Source organism: Lycorma delicatula, chromosome 4, assembly GCF_047948215.1.
Source record: "Lycorma delicatula isolate Av1 chromosome 4, ASM4794821v1, whole genome shotgun sequence".
Classification (NCBI taxonomy): Eukaryota; Metazoa; Arthropoda; class Insecta; order Hemiptera; family Fulgoridae; genus Lycorma; species Lycorma delicatula.
The window spans coordinates 64940354-64955314 of NC_134458.1; the positions used below are offsets into that span (position 1 = coordinate 64940354).

Below are 14961 nucleotides of genomic sequence, written 5' to 3' on the forward strand. Positions count from 1 at the left end.
CATTCAGAACATTTAGATAGAAACCAACTTATCACTTTACCTTAGTGGATGTTGTAAATATTAATTAAATTTTCTCATCTATTTAAAATTATACTCTCTTCTTTTTGTTAACTATATTAATAGAGTAGATATTTCTTATAGACATCTGAGAAGTTTCTTAAATTGAATTTGTATAAGTCAAAATTCTGAAAATGCATTGACATCAGTGTTGTGACACAAGTTATTTTTTAACAGTAGATATTTGATTATAACAATTTTCACAGAATATTAGTAATAATTTGGAATGAGTTGGTTTTTTAATGTTTTTACCATTTTTCACCTTTTCACTTGCTGAAGAACCTGGTATGAACGACTTCATACCAGATTCATTCCTGGTGTCATTTTATCCTTTCTGTCATGAAGCATTGCAATGTATACATTGTCTGTATTAAATAAGAGAAATTTTCCTATTTAAAAAAAAGTAGAAATTTTCAAGAATTGTTAATTGATAACAAATTTCAAAAATCACCAATTCACTCCTCTCCAAATATTTTTTTCCTAATTTAATAAAATTTAGTTACAAATAGTTCAACTGAATTTTTTTAGGCTAGGTAAACAAAAGATCTTTTTTAAATTTACCTCCGTAACAAAGTTGAAAATTATTCTCTAAATTATTTTTCCTTGTGTGTAGAAAGATGATAAAAATGTTCAAGACAATGGATTAAAATAGTAGATATATTTTATAAAACTCTGATTTTTAGAGATCTCATTTTAAAAATTGTTCAATCTTTTTTTGTGGGAGTAGTGAATCTTTTTTTTGTTTTTTTATTAGCTAATAAGAATAAAAATTGGATTTTCATAACATCCAAACCAAATTTAATTTTAAGATTTGTTGATCCCTATTTAAATTTTATTTTTCTTATAAAACAATTTTCCCCTAAATACAGAAGTTACCATACCAAAATTGCATGATTATAGTGATAACTTTTCTTGATACCTGAACAACAAAATAAATGTTGAGAAATACTCATACCCATATATTAAGGATTTTGAAACTTAATTTTTTTTTTAATCAGACTTCAGCATTTTGAGAAGTATAAAAATCTTAAGAATCATCTTTTTAGCCATGGCAATACTTTCCTGTGGTTATATAGTATAACAGCTAGGAAAATAGAAAAAAAAAATCATTCATGAAATACAGATGTTTAACCAGTTCAAGTGAAGATGTAAAAGTGCAGATTATTCTATGGGAGGGTTGATGGAAACAAAATCTGACCAATATTTCTTCTTCCCAATTTCTTTTATCTTACACATGCTTAATGTTATACTAGAATAATTGGATGTGTCTAGAATAATATAAAATGCTATACAATTTTTTTTTTTTTTTTTTGGAGTGGAAATATTGAAAAAATCCTGTCTTATAAATAGATATTTTATTCTGATTGGTAAATAATAATACAATATAGAAATCATGTTAGGAGTAGATATACTACTCCATGGATAAAAAAGGAACTAACCCAGCATTTCTCTGAATGGATTAACAGAAACTGTGGAAAAGCCTTGATCAGAGCAGCATCGAAAATACACAATTATGAAATTAAAATCCATATTAATTATTGAAAACACAAACACATGAATAATATTAAGTTAAATACATGAAAATACTAAATACAGGGTGATTAAAAGAAACGGGAAATTTTGAAAGTTGTGTTGGTAGCCGTGGGCGATTGGTATCACTTGATAAGTGGCGCCAGCCTCTCTAACCTAACCTGCCATTTAGTTGTCATGGATGCTTGGAGTGGTGGGCAACGTGCATTTGCTATCAAAGCGCTTTACAAAAACAATGACAGTGTGAAGGGAGTGCATAGAGAATTTTGCCGTCATTTTAATCTGGGACGGCACGACCATGTTCCATCAGCACATGCAATTAAAACATGGATATCTAATTTTGAGGAAACTGGTTCGGCAATGAAAAAGAAACCTCCAGGCCGTGAGCGAACCGTCCGTACACCACAGAATGTTCAAGCTTTACAAGATGCTGTCACACGAAGTCCACATCGGTCAATCCGTCGTCTCTCAGCATCTTTACAATTGCATAGTTCAAGTGTTCGAAGAATGTAAGTGAAGGACTTGCAATACCATCCATACAAGTTGCAGATCGTCCAGGAACTGAAGCCGAACGATGCAGTTGTGCGAGCACAATTCTGTAATGTAATGCTTCAGAAGATAAATGATAAAGAAGAGTTTGTTCACGAACTGTGGATGTCAGACGAAGCGCTATTCCACCTCAGTGGATTTGTTAACAAGCAAAATTTCAGATACTGGGCACAAGAAAATGACCGTTGCACAGCCAGAAAGTGACCATGTGGTGTGCTATGTCATCTTACGGTGTTATAGGCCCTTATTTTTTTGAGGATGACAACGGTCTTGCGATTACAGTGACGTCGGCTCGTTACGTAGCCATGCTTGAAACCTTTGTTGTGGAACAACAAAAGAGATTTCCACCAATTCTTAACACAGCCTGGTTTCAACAAGACGGAGCAACGTCACATACTGCACGAATATCGATGGCAGCTGTATGCAGATTGTTTGGACAATGTGTCATTTCACAAAATGGTGACATTAGATGGCTTCCCAGATCATCTGATCAGCTTGTGATTACTTTTTGTGGGGTCACCTTAAAAGCAAAGTGTTCCACAGTAGACCTGCTACAACGGAAGAACTGAAGGCAAAGATCCGAGAAGCAATTGCGGAAATTCCAGTTGAGTTGTTACGTCAAACCATGAACAATTTAATGAAGAAACTTCATGAGTGTTTACGTAGAAGAGGAGGTCACCTGGAAGATGTCATCTTTAAAAAATAAACTAAAATGTATGTATCCTAAAATGGCAACATTTTTACAATTAGATGAAATAAAATTTATTTTCTAAAAAAAATTTTTTCATTAACGTTATTTAATTTTTAAAATTTCCCGTTTCTTTGAATCATTCTGTACATAAAATAACTACAAAATGAACTATAACAATTAATTGGCATTTGCAACCCAAGTTGGTTTTCATCAGTAGAGTCAGGTTTCTCTACAAGGTAACCCTTTGTTGAAAAAAGCTAAATGCCCACAGTTAATTAAGAAACACCCATTTTGTTGTATGCCAGGTCAAACTAAATGATATTTATATCAGAATTTGTTATTTCAGTAACCTTATTTCAAGTGTGAGGATGAAATTCTGCTTTCTAACCTTTATTTCGAGAAACTCAAATTTGAGGAACAATACACCATGAGGAACACATTCAAAGACCTTGATCAGATCACAATAGGTACTATAATCTAATGGGTATATGACATGAGAAACAAGTTACTTTCAGAAATGATGCAGCCATTCTCAAAAATTGATATCCCATTCCATGCTTGGACTTAGTAGTAAAAGTGAGAAGTGAATTCAATTAAGGCTAAGGAGGTGGTTGCATAATCTTTTCAAAACTTATTGTTTACAAGTTACTATGAAGTCAGTATGAATAAATAATATATTTTTATTGTTAACTATTAGCAGAATAATTAGACATTAGACATTATTGTATAATGTTTACTCACAGTAAACTCTTTTTTAATGTAATAGTCATTTTACTGTGAACATAAACAAGAGTGTTTTTGACAGTTTATTTATTAAGTTTAATTAAAAAAGTCAGACAATAGTAGAGATACAGTTTAAGATCCAATTTTTTTAATTTCTTTGAGTCAAATTACTCATAAAAATTGTAAAATTTGTCTGATTTTTTATGTTACAAAATAGAATATTGTATTAATTTTTATTTATAGTAGATATTTAGTAAATATCTTGCCAGCTATAACAGCAAAACAGAATGTTTTTGAATCTACATTTATAAAAGTTTTTACCTGTATAATGAATTCCTGAATTGTCTTTATTTCTTCATGGTATGTATGAACAAAATAATACTAATCTAATATATTGCAATACACTGAATCAGAAGAGTTTAAAACTGGACAAATGCAAGGTAAATTTTTAGAATCATTTTGAATAAATTGTCACTATAATTCTAACATCCTAAATAGGCAGTAGTTTTGTAGACCAGTTATTTTAAAAACATTCCAGAAACAAAAAAGGAAATAAAATGGTATGAGAAGGACTGTCCTAACTAGTGTCCATAGATTTAAAAATAAGATTTGACATAAAAATATTAAAAATGATGTTACTATAAGGTAAATTCTGACACTAAATCAAGAAACAAATTTTGGGAAAGTATTAGAAAAACTGTATTGCAAAATTCTAGTCAGTTTATACCACTAGTTTTGCATTTTTCTAAAATATTTCCTACAAAATTAAAATGAGGTGGACAAAAATGCAAGTCATATGCATTCTAACCTACTGTTTCATAAAAAAGTAATTTTTTAGGTTAAATCTTAACTTAAAGAAATAAAGACTATTAATTCCCTTTAAATGTCGCTTCTGATGTGGGTATTCAAATTCTTAATAAAAATAAATACATTTTTTATTTTGATCAGAACATAATAATACATTGTATAGATCACACCATAGTTTCACCAATTTTTTCTAAACATTAAAAACTTTTCCTGTAATAGATTAAAAGAATATTGTTAGGCTTAGGTAAACTGTGGTACTGAATAAAATGCAGTGAACTGTAGTGTATTGATAAAGCAATTCAAATGTAGGCAATAAAGCTTGAGAAAGTGTATAACAATTTGCAAATTGTGCTGTTGCATATGAAAACAGTGCAATATGGTCTTTTATGCTAATAGGCAATGAATTAATTTAATATACACATTGCTATTTTTAAGATATTTTTAGTTTTACATACTGAAGAATACTATTATGGAAACATAATAGTATCTAACATTACTGGAATAATGATGTTAGTTTGTCACTACCTGTTCCAATATCAATAATACTTGGTATTTATAGCTTGGTAATACTTGACAAATACAGGTATTTGTGTACTCATAGATATGCAACTGTGTTACAGATTTTAAGGTAATTTTAACTGAGTAGAATTACCCCTTTTGCTTTCAGTGTAGAAAAATGTAACCACCAGGTTGGTCTAGTGGTGAACTCGTCTTCGCAAATTAGCTGATTTCAAAGTTGAGAGTCTAAGGTTCAAATCCTAGTAAAGGCAGTTACTTTTATACGGATTTGAATACTAGATCAACAGAAATTATTGCTCTGTTATGTTACTTGCTTCTGAATAAAAATCAATCAACATTTTATATCAGTACCAACATTATACTTCAAAGAAGTAATTAAAAAACAAACAGATTAAGCGCAGTGAAGTCAAAGTAAAAAAAAGATTAAATATTTGTTTTTATGCAGTTGGATTTTAGCAGGGTCATGTGTTGTACAGATGTAAAATTATAACTCGCTTGAATATGTTTTTCAGTTGATATAAATTCAATATTTAAATTTAATTAAAACTTGCTCCAACAGTTTTAAGCTGGATTCTGAGTTCTGAGGAAGACAGAGACAACCCCTGATCGGCAAATTATAGTACAGTAAAAAACTATTTAAGTTGCTCTTTTATTTCATGTGTAATTTATCAGTGTAAGTAAAACTTAATGAATATTGCATAACTTTAAAATCCCTATATTCATTTTGAAACATCCAGTACTTTTAGATATATAAAGAATGGACTATCACCCATCCGTTTTAGTTATTCTTTATCCATTCTTCATTATTGGTTCTGTGGGTGTAAGTCTGATTGAGCTAGGTCTACTGCCAAGACTATAATAGAGCCAGAACATGGTTGGTGTTATCTAACTGTAAGTCATCCATGTGTGCTTTTTGTGTAGACACCAGATTCTGCCTGGTTAGTGTAATTCATGTATTTGTTATTTATAAGCATCAATATGGACTTAAACCACATATAAATTAATTATAATTAATTGTGTGTTTTGTGATGTTACTTAGATCACAATCACATTGTTGTGTGATTGCTTTTATTACAATTTTTCCTAATCCATTCAGGTAAATGCTGGTGCATTACTCTTTTCCTCATGGGATAGCATAACACAAGCCTGCGATGGTTGTGCTTTTTAGTTTTTGATAATTGATTCTTATATATTTTTTACCATTGAATTAGAAAATAACCTTCATTTTTTCCCATCATGTCAGGATCTTTCACAAATTGCAAAAAGCTGAAAAATTGTGAAAATGTGACAATAAAATAGACATAAAACTTTTTTTTTTAATAATAAATTAATATAATATATTCACTTTTTTGGCTTATACTGTGTGTTCTTATAGCTAAAGAGTTGAGTGGTCTGAAGAGTAGGACAGGGGGGGGGTCATTGACCCCATAATTTCTACTGAAAATCGCCACAAAATAGGCCTAATTTCTATTATAGTGCATTTTTAAATTAATATATTTTTATTTATTTATCTAATTTTTATGTGGTACGTCATGCCTTTGGAAACCACTCCCCTCTTTACCCACCCTAATGATGAAGTATGTAAAATACTATTTTATTCCATGTGTCGAAGTTTCTTTGGATGGCTTATACTCTACTTTACACTTTTACTTCTATTGTTTCTATAGAGTTCATCTCGGTGTAACATCCAGCAACGGTCTTCCTTCATTGTAGTAGTCCATTTTCCTTGATACCTCCTATCCATTTCCTTCATGTCCGATGAAATCTCACCCATCTCATCGCTAACGGCACCCAGATTTTCAGGAAAATAGTCCACATGTGAATTTAGGTAGTGAACCTTCAAGCTCTTGGAACAGCCTAAATTTTTGTACTTCTGCAGCATGTTTTCAACAATTGATTTGAAGTTTGGATCCTTCTTATTGCCCAGAAACTTGGTAACTACATCTTTAAAGGCTTCCCAGGTTTCTTTTTTTGCAACTTCCATTTTTTTCTCAAAATTACCATCTTTGAGAAGTTTTATAATGTCAGAACCAGTAGATACCCACTTTTAGTTTGGTGGTTGATAAGACTAGAAATTTGTCACAGATGTATTGAAAACATTTATCTTCTTTTGGTAAGGCTTTGACAAATTGCTTCACCAAGCCTAACTTGATACGCAGAGTTGGAAGGAGAACTTTATTGGGATCTATGAGAGCTTTTCACAGCACATTTTTGGTTGCAGGTTCTAATGAAGCTCTTTTTGGCCAATTTTTCCTTATCAAATGATTTTCTCTATCTCTGCTATCCCATTCACATAACAAAACAAGGAAACTTTATGGGTCCTCCTTGCTGACCTAGGAGCATTTATATTATAATGAGATCGCTGCATGGAATCCACTTATGACTGTTGTATTTAATTTTATCGAAATTAATTCCAAATTATTGTAACCCTCTTTTAAATGGACAGAATGTCCCACGGGTATTGATGGATATGTATTCCCATTGTGAAGAAGGACAACTATGAGGTTTCTTTTGGATGAATCTATGAACAATCTCCAATTGGTACTTTTGTACAGAATGTTAAATCGAGTTAAAAATCCACCTACATCAGTGCAGAGGACTAATTTTCCTTCAGAAAAATATGGAAGAAAATCCTTTTCTCTGTACCAGATCCAAGAAAATGAGGTGTCAGCTGCTAGCAGGTTCTTCTCTTTAAGCCTTGAACCAAGCAATTCTGAATTTTCTTTGGTCAGATGTAAGTCTTGAACCAAATCGTTAGGTTCAGATTGTGAATACAGCTGTGGTGCACAGCTATCTCCAGGTTCGTACTCCTTGATGTTATATTCATTTAAGTCACTTGTAGAACGTCTATTTCAGGTAAAATTTCTGGTGGAATTGGCACTGGTACATCTGGACCATGAGGAACTGGGCATAAAGCAGATGGGATACTTGGATAGACAATTCTTTCTTTTATTCTTCAAATTGAAACCATGAACACTAGTTGAACAAAAGTATTAATCATTGGTGTGCTTTTGTGGTTCTGGCCACACCATTAGAACTCTGAATGTGAATGCTTCTTGTTCACCCTTTGACCACCGTGTAAGTCCTTCAACAGATGTGTAACAAATGTAATGAGGTCCCCAAGTTTTGTCTTGATCCTCCTATTTTCACTTTGAAATACGTGAGGTACACTTGTTGAATGAAATTTGTTATATTTCTTTTTTGCCTTTCCACCAATTATTCACCACAAATGTAACAAAAAGAATCTGCAGAATTTTTGCAGCCTCTTGAAGCTATTTTGAAAACAGAAAGTTTGTTTTATGCCCTGAAAATATATTTTCCATAGACAAAAATTTGATCACAGAGGACGGAAATTTTTGCATCCTGATGGTTGAAACAGCACTGATAGTAGTTATATGTTACATCTTGCGAAAGTCTTATCACAATCGGCCAAGCTCTTCCACGTCTCGTCACCTTCAACACCCCTCAACTGTTTAGCTATAAGAATGCATAGTATAAGCTAAAAAAGTGAATGTATTATATTAATTTATGATAAAAAAAAGTTTTATGTTTATTTTATAGTATCACATTTTTGCAGTTTTTTTACAAATTTTGATATTCGTACTTTGCAAAAAATTCTGACGACTGAAAAAATGAAGGTTCAGCGCTAATCATTTCAATCACAAAAATAAAATTACAAAAGATAGGCTTACTATCTTATGGATATAGGCTAAATTATACAATTCAACCTGAATTTATAGTTTTAATTTTTACCAAAACAAAAATAAAAATAACACTTTACTGGCAGTCTTATAGTTGTACCCAATTATTCTTCATAACAGCATTAACAATAACAAAAACAAATGAAAATGTCAACAATAATTATTAAGCTTTGAATACATAAAAAAATTATAGCACATGATCAATATAAATGAAATGATACTGAAATAATGCAAGTTACTGAAGTAACAGGGTTGTAATTAAATAAATAGTGACTAATAGCATTGTTTAAAAATAAAACCTAATCAGACATTAAATTTAATTTGTTCCAATGATAAAATTATTAAATTCAAATGTAGTAGCTGTAGTGAAAAAAGTATATATATATATATATATCTGTCAAGAAATATCATTGAAAAGCTCTGGTTCCAAAAGCTAGAAGTAGGATGGATCAAAGAAATTAGAGAAGATATGAAAGAATTGGGAATTTCCCTGACTGACCTACAGAATAAAACTGGAAAAATTACAAAGCTTTTAAGCAAATTCGATTTAAACAAAAGACAGACAAACGACAAAATACAACAAAGAGGGTGTTTACGGATGAAGAAAAGAAAGCAAGATCTGAACGGATGAAGAAATACTGGGCAGCTCGAAAGAGTAAAATAACACGCTTTTCTCAGAAAAGATCCAACTAAAATTGACTTAGGTGGTCCCATGTTGGCCGTAAAAGCATAATAATAATAATAATAATAATAATATATATATATATATATACACAAAATTGTCAACTGCAATCAAAATAAGTTTATATTTTAAATTAATATAAAGTTTGTGCAAAAAATAGTAAAAAACCTATCAAAAAATGTATGAAGATCAAGCGATAAAAGATACAAATCACAATAAGTATGAATAAAATGATCTCTGAATGGTACATTGTTACATTATCGTGATCAATAAATGTAACAGTTTAATTAAATTATTAAAAAACTCATGGTATAATAGTTGAATGTAATATTTTTTATAACAAATTGAATAAATATTTTTCTTCTTATTGATGGCTTATTTTTGTTTGTAAACTGCAGTTAAGCTTAGAGAGTGGATATCAATATCCTAGTTGAAATATATATTTTGTTTAGTTCTACAGATTCCTGAAATTGTTTATCTTCAAATGCGGTCGAATAACGAATAATAAAAATGCAAAGGTGAATCTTTTCAACTTTTAAGATTCCAATCATTCATTTTAACATTTTTCTTTCACTATTTTTTGAATAATTATTCCTTTTAATAAAAATCAAAATTCATAAAAATATATAAGGCAGTATTTATTTTCAACGTTATATCATCTTTTTTTTAGTCTAATTATTGAGGTAAACTGATCTCTGGAACATAAGCTAATCCTGACCATGCAGCTTACTGGATCTGTTTCTCAATATTTGAAAATATAAAATCAGAATATAGGCTTTATTCTGGCCATCTCCTGATCAGAAATTTTATGAATAACAGACTTATTTGCAACTGCATACATGCCAAAGACAGTCATGAAATAGTTTTATTGCTGATCATAACAATTTTTTGATTAAAAAAACACCCTGAAATGTTTCTCAAGATTTTATGATTTCAGGATGCTACAAAGTTATATCAAAATGCAAGATCCTCTTTTGTTAGCATCTGCTCCATGCTAAATGAAACACTGTGCTTTATGATTTTTCAACTTGTACAAAATAATATATATTATATATATAAAATAATATTTACTTAAATGTAATTTATTTAAGTCTATTTTCCTCTTTATTGGATAAAATACATATTTTACTTAAAAATATTACCTTTATTAATTTCTTGGGTAACCAATCAACTATACAAACTTATAAATTAAATACACTATGTTTCACTTAGAATTATCTAAGCTTCCTCAGGTGACAATATACATTCATACACACATCATACAAAATTCTCTTGCATACTTATATTATATATATATATATATAAATTATATATATATTTTCATGTACGATTTGAAAGATATATTATTTATATAAGTTTAATATACGATATTGTTCTGCTAAAGAGGGTGGGGATACACACTCTTCACATCTACTAACTTGACCGCACTGTACTTTGTTATTACAAAGAGGATTATTGATAAAACTTAAAAACTTATAATATAGAATTCAACAAAGTGATATTCATTTGACTGATCAAGACTATCGAAAATTGTGCGTAAAACAGTTCGTTTGCGAGTGCCGTTATTTTTTGTTAGTATTAATGGGTTATTCCGATCATGATTAAGCAGTGATGCCTAAACCGGAAATCAGCTGAGAATTGGCAGTTTCGATACGGTGTACGACTGAGGCCAATTTCATTCTGCTAGTGGACGCTTAGCAACATGTCGTGATCGAATGTGCGGAGAAAGTCGTTCTGGCGGTCTTTTTATTGCTAGTTGTTGTTTGCGTTTTTAGTGCTTAACAACCTGTCTATGGTAAGTTGTTTTATTATTATTTTTTTTAAAGGTAGTTACCGATTAGTACACTTAGTGAAGCCATTTGGTGTTATTTATTTATTTATTTTTTTGTTTATAACGTCACTTGTTTCATTTGGTTAGACTTGCAATCGGTGGACATTCTAGTTCAGAGAGCAAGGACCTTACGCCGATGGCAGTCGGAGCATCCGTAATATTTTATTACAGAAGTAATATAATTGACATTGCTATGTTATCAAGTCAGTTGTGCCAAGTTAGTGCCATCATCGTTTAGATTACGGTTAGTTTTAATCATGTCAATAACTCTTATTGACGTTACCTTACTTGGAAGTCGAGTTTACTGAATCGTACCGGTTTATTATATTTTAATGGTGATTTATAATTTTACATGAAATTCCTCTAAAATAAAGCATAACGGCAAGTTAAATTTTCCAGATATCGGATTTCATTGTGACGAATTAGTTCAGTGCTGTTTTTAGGCTATGTAATTTGTAAACATATTGTTTTGCTTTGGTGGGGGGTATTGTATTTTTGTAAATGATGTCTTAAATTTATCTACTTTTTCAACTTTTAATTTTAATTAACTTTTTCAAAATCTCTAAAACATTACCATGATAACTTTTATGTACCAACTTACAGTTTTTTTTTGTAGCTTGTTAACATTTTAGTTTTTGAAACTAATTTATTAGTAATTAATTTAGTTTTGATGTTCATGCCATTTTAGCTACATTTGCTTTTAATTTTTTTCTTTATAAAAATATAAATAAATTTACCAGCATAAAAGTCACTAAGGGCAGAATGTAACTAACCTTGAGGTGGACAATCACATCCAGTATTTCAGTAATGTGGGATATGTACTGAGTTCATCATTATTCAGCTTGTATTCATGCAACTGAAGGACTCAAAGAAGGTATTTAGATTTTGTATTCCTTTTTGTATTAAATGTAAAATCATTTTTGGAGATCTATCTGAATGAGGATCCTTTGACTTTGGTTTTGTCCAGATATATAGTCTAAAAATATTCAAATTGATTTATGCTATTATAATCCAAATTTGGTACTGTTAATGAATATTGAAATTGAAAAATAAACAAAATAGAAAGGACTACTTTCTGAATAGTGCATCAAGTAAGTCTTGTAATTTGATATTAAAAAAAAGTGTATACTGGGCTGTCACTTTTTTTAATTATATTTTTGGTTTGATTATGATGGTATCCCTTTTTTATTTACCTTTTTATTGTTTTTTGAACATATTTGTGAATTTTTCAGACAGTGAACTTCATAGAATTTTGAATACCAGTTGTGAATTATTTTTTTTGATTTCAGTTTGTTTGAACTAAGTAATAATTTTTGAATGAGCCGTTTTGTATACTGTTGCAAGTTAATAATTTAGTATTAATCAGGAGTGTGGGGATACTTTCCCTCTGCTTTGATTATATTATGTATTCATTTATAGATAAATATTATATGCTGTACATATTTAATTAGATTAGTATCTTGACAGTTTATGATATTTTATTGCCTGAGTTATTTTTTGTTTAATATTAATTATGTTTTTAATTCTTTTCAAATAATGAGGGAGTATCTTTTAAGGTTGTTAAATGATTTTTCATTTATTGTGTATTTTTGATATTTCTGTAGTTATTTTTCTTATATGAAAACACATTACTTATTTTAATTTTGTTCTTTCCAAAACATGATGCATTCATTCTCTGATAAATTCTAATATGATACGTATGCACGGTTGGTATAAGCTTAAACCTTCAACTGCTATCATCGTTATAATAATGAATTCCATTTGTGTAAAAAAATATTTTTTTTAATCTTTTTCCCCTTAACTTATAATTTTTACTCTATAAGTGCATTTACAGAACTGTTTACAATGATAAAAAAATTTAAAGAATGTGATAAATTTATTCACAGTTAAAAAAAAATAATTTTCTCCACATCGAAGCAAGTGGACAGTGTACTGGGATGTTGAGTAATTTAATATAAAAAACGATTTAAAAAAATCCAAATAAGTCAAAAGTATTTCAATTATTTTCTATTCAGAGAATTCTTTTCTAATAATGAATGTAATGTTTGAAGATCGGGTGACTTTCTTTTAAATATAAATACTTTCGATCTGTTCTTGGTAATTCAGGTGTTGTATAAAATTGGTGTGTATTGTCTAATTTTAGGCTAGAGTATTTCAATTTCTGAACATAAATATGTTTTTGAAGATACTAAAAATCACAAAACTCTTGATGGTACTTACGTATTAACGCCACCGCAGCTACAGCTGCTGTTTAGGTTATGTTGACTAAATATAACCTACACTCTCTTCGCTCGCTAACCACTTACGTATTAACGCCACCGCAGCTACAGCTTTATATAAAAACAAAGTAGTCAATCGGATTTCGGTGGATTAGCATTAATTAGATTCCGGTGCTATAACATTAAGGTTATATTATTAATAAGTTGTATATATTATGCATATTTAATGTTAATTATAAGAGGTTAACGAGCGTAGGCTATATTTAGTTAGGTTATTTTGATATACATATGATTTGTCAGTACACGAAGTCAACATAACCTAAACAGCAGCTGTAGCTGCGGTGGCGTTAATACGTAATTACCCTTTTGATACAGGGTTAGTTGTGAATTTTTTTTTTTGTAAAAATTTATTAACATAAAAAATTTGTTAATTTGATTGTTAACGTCTATATGCCTACAAGCGCCCATGATGATGAGGTAGAGTGTGTATACGAAGAGATTGATGAAGCAATTAAACACGTAAAAGGAGATGAAAATTTAATATGGGCTGGGCAAAAGGAATGAAAGAGGGGACTGACTTATAGAGTTTTGCATGAGGTAAAATTTAGTAATTGCCAACACCCAATTTAAAAATCATAATAGAAGAATATACACTTGGAAAAAGCCAGGCGATACTGCAAGGTATCAGATAGATTATATCATGGTTAAGCAAAGGTTTAGAAATCAACTCGTTGATTGCAAAACTTACCCTAGAGTAGACATTGATAGCGATCATAATTTGGTGATAATGAAATGTAGATTGGGGTTTAAAAACCTGAAGAAAAGGTGTCAGATAAATCGGTGGAATTTAGAAAAGCTTGAGGAAGAGGAGGTAAAGAAGATTTTTGAGGAGGACATCGCAAGAGGTCGGAGTAAAAAAGATAAGGTAGAAAATGTAGAAGAAGAATGGGAGAATGTTAAAAAGGAAATTCTTAAATCAGCAGAAGCGAACTTAGGCGGAACAAAGAGAACTGGTAGAAAACCTTGTGTTTCAGACGATATATTGCAGCTGATGGATGAACATAGAAAATATAAGAATGCTAGTGATGAAGAAAGTAAAAGGAACTATCGGCAATTAAGAAATGCTATAAACAGGAAGTGCAAACTGGCGAAAAAAGAGTGGATTAAAGAAAAGTGTTCAGAAGTGGAAAGAGAAATGAACATTGGTAAAATAGACGGAGCATACTGGAAAGTTAAGGAAAATTTTAGGGGTACATAAATTAAAATGTAATAATGTGTTAAACAAAGATGGTACACCAATATATAATACGAAAGGTAAAGTCGATAGATGGGTGGAATATATTGAAGAGTTATACGGAGGAAATGAATTAGAAAATGGTGTTATAGAGGAAGAAGAGGAAGTTGAGGAGGATGAAATGGGAGAAACAATACTGAGATCTGAATTTAAGAGAGCATTAAAAGATTTAAATGCCAGATAATCTCCTGGAATAGACGGAATACCTGTAGAATTACTGCGCAGTGCAGGTGAGGAAGCGATTGATAGATTATACAAACAGGTGTGTAATATTTATGAAAAAGGGGAATTTCCGTTAGACTTCAAAAAAAGTGTTATAGTCATGATACCAAAGAAAGCAGGGGCAGATAAATGTGAT

At 30.4% G+C, this 14961-nt stretch overlaps 1 protein-coding gene across 2 annotated transcripts in view; it reads left to right on the forward strand.

Annotated features, from left to right (window-relative positions):
- The first annotated feature begins 10845 nt into the window (after window positions 1-10845).
- foi (solute carrier family 39 fear-of-intimacy) overlaps window positions 10846-14961 on the forward strand; it is a 117715-nt gene continuing 113599 nt past the window's right edge. The window contains exon 1 of one of the 2 annotated variants that reach the window (XM_075363197.1): window positions 10846-11054. The gene's annotated coding sequence lies outside the window, so the exon portion shown is untranslated. Of the gene's footprint in view, window positions 11055-11869; window positions 11965-14961 lie in introns of those variants that run through there. The other variant, XM_075363198.1, reaches the window with a different exon arrangement.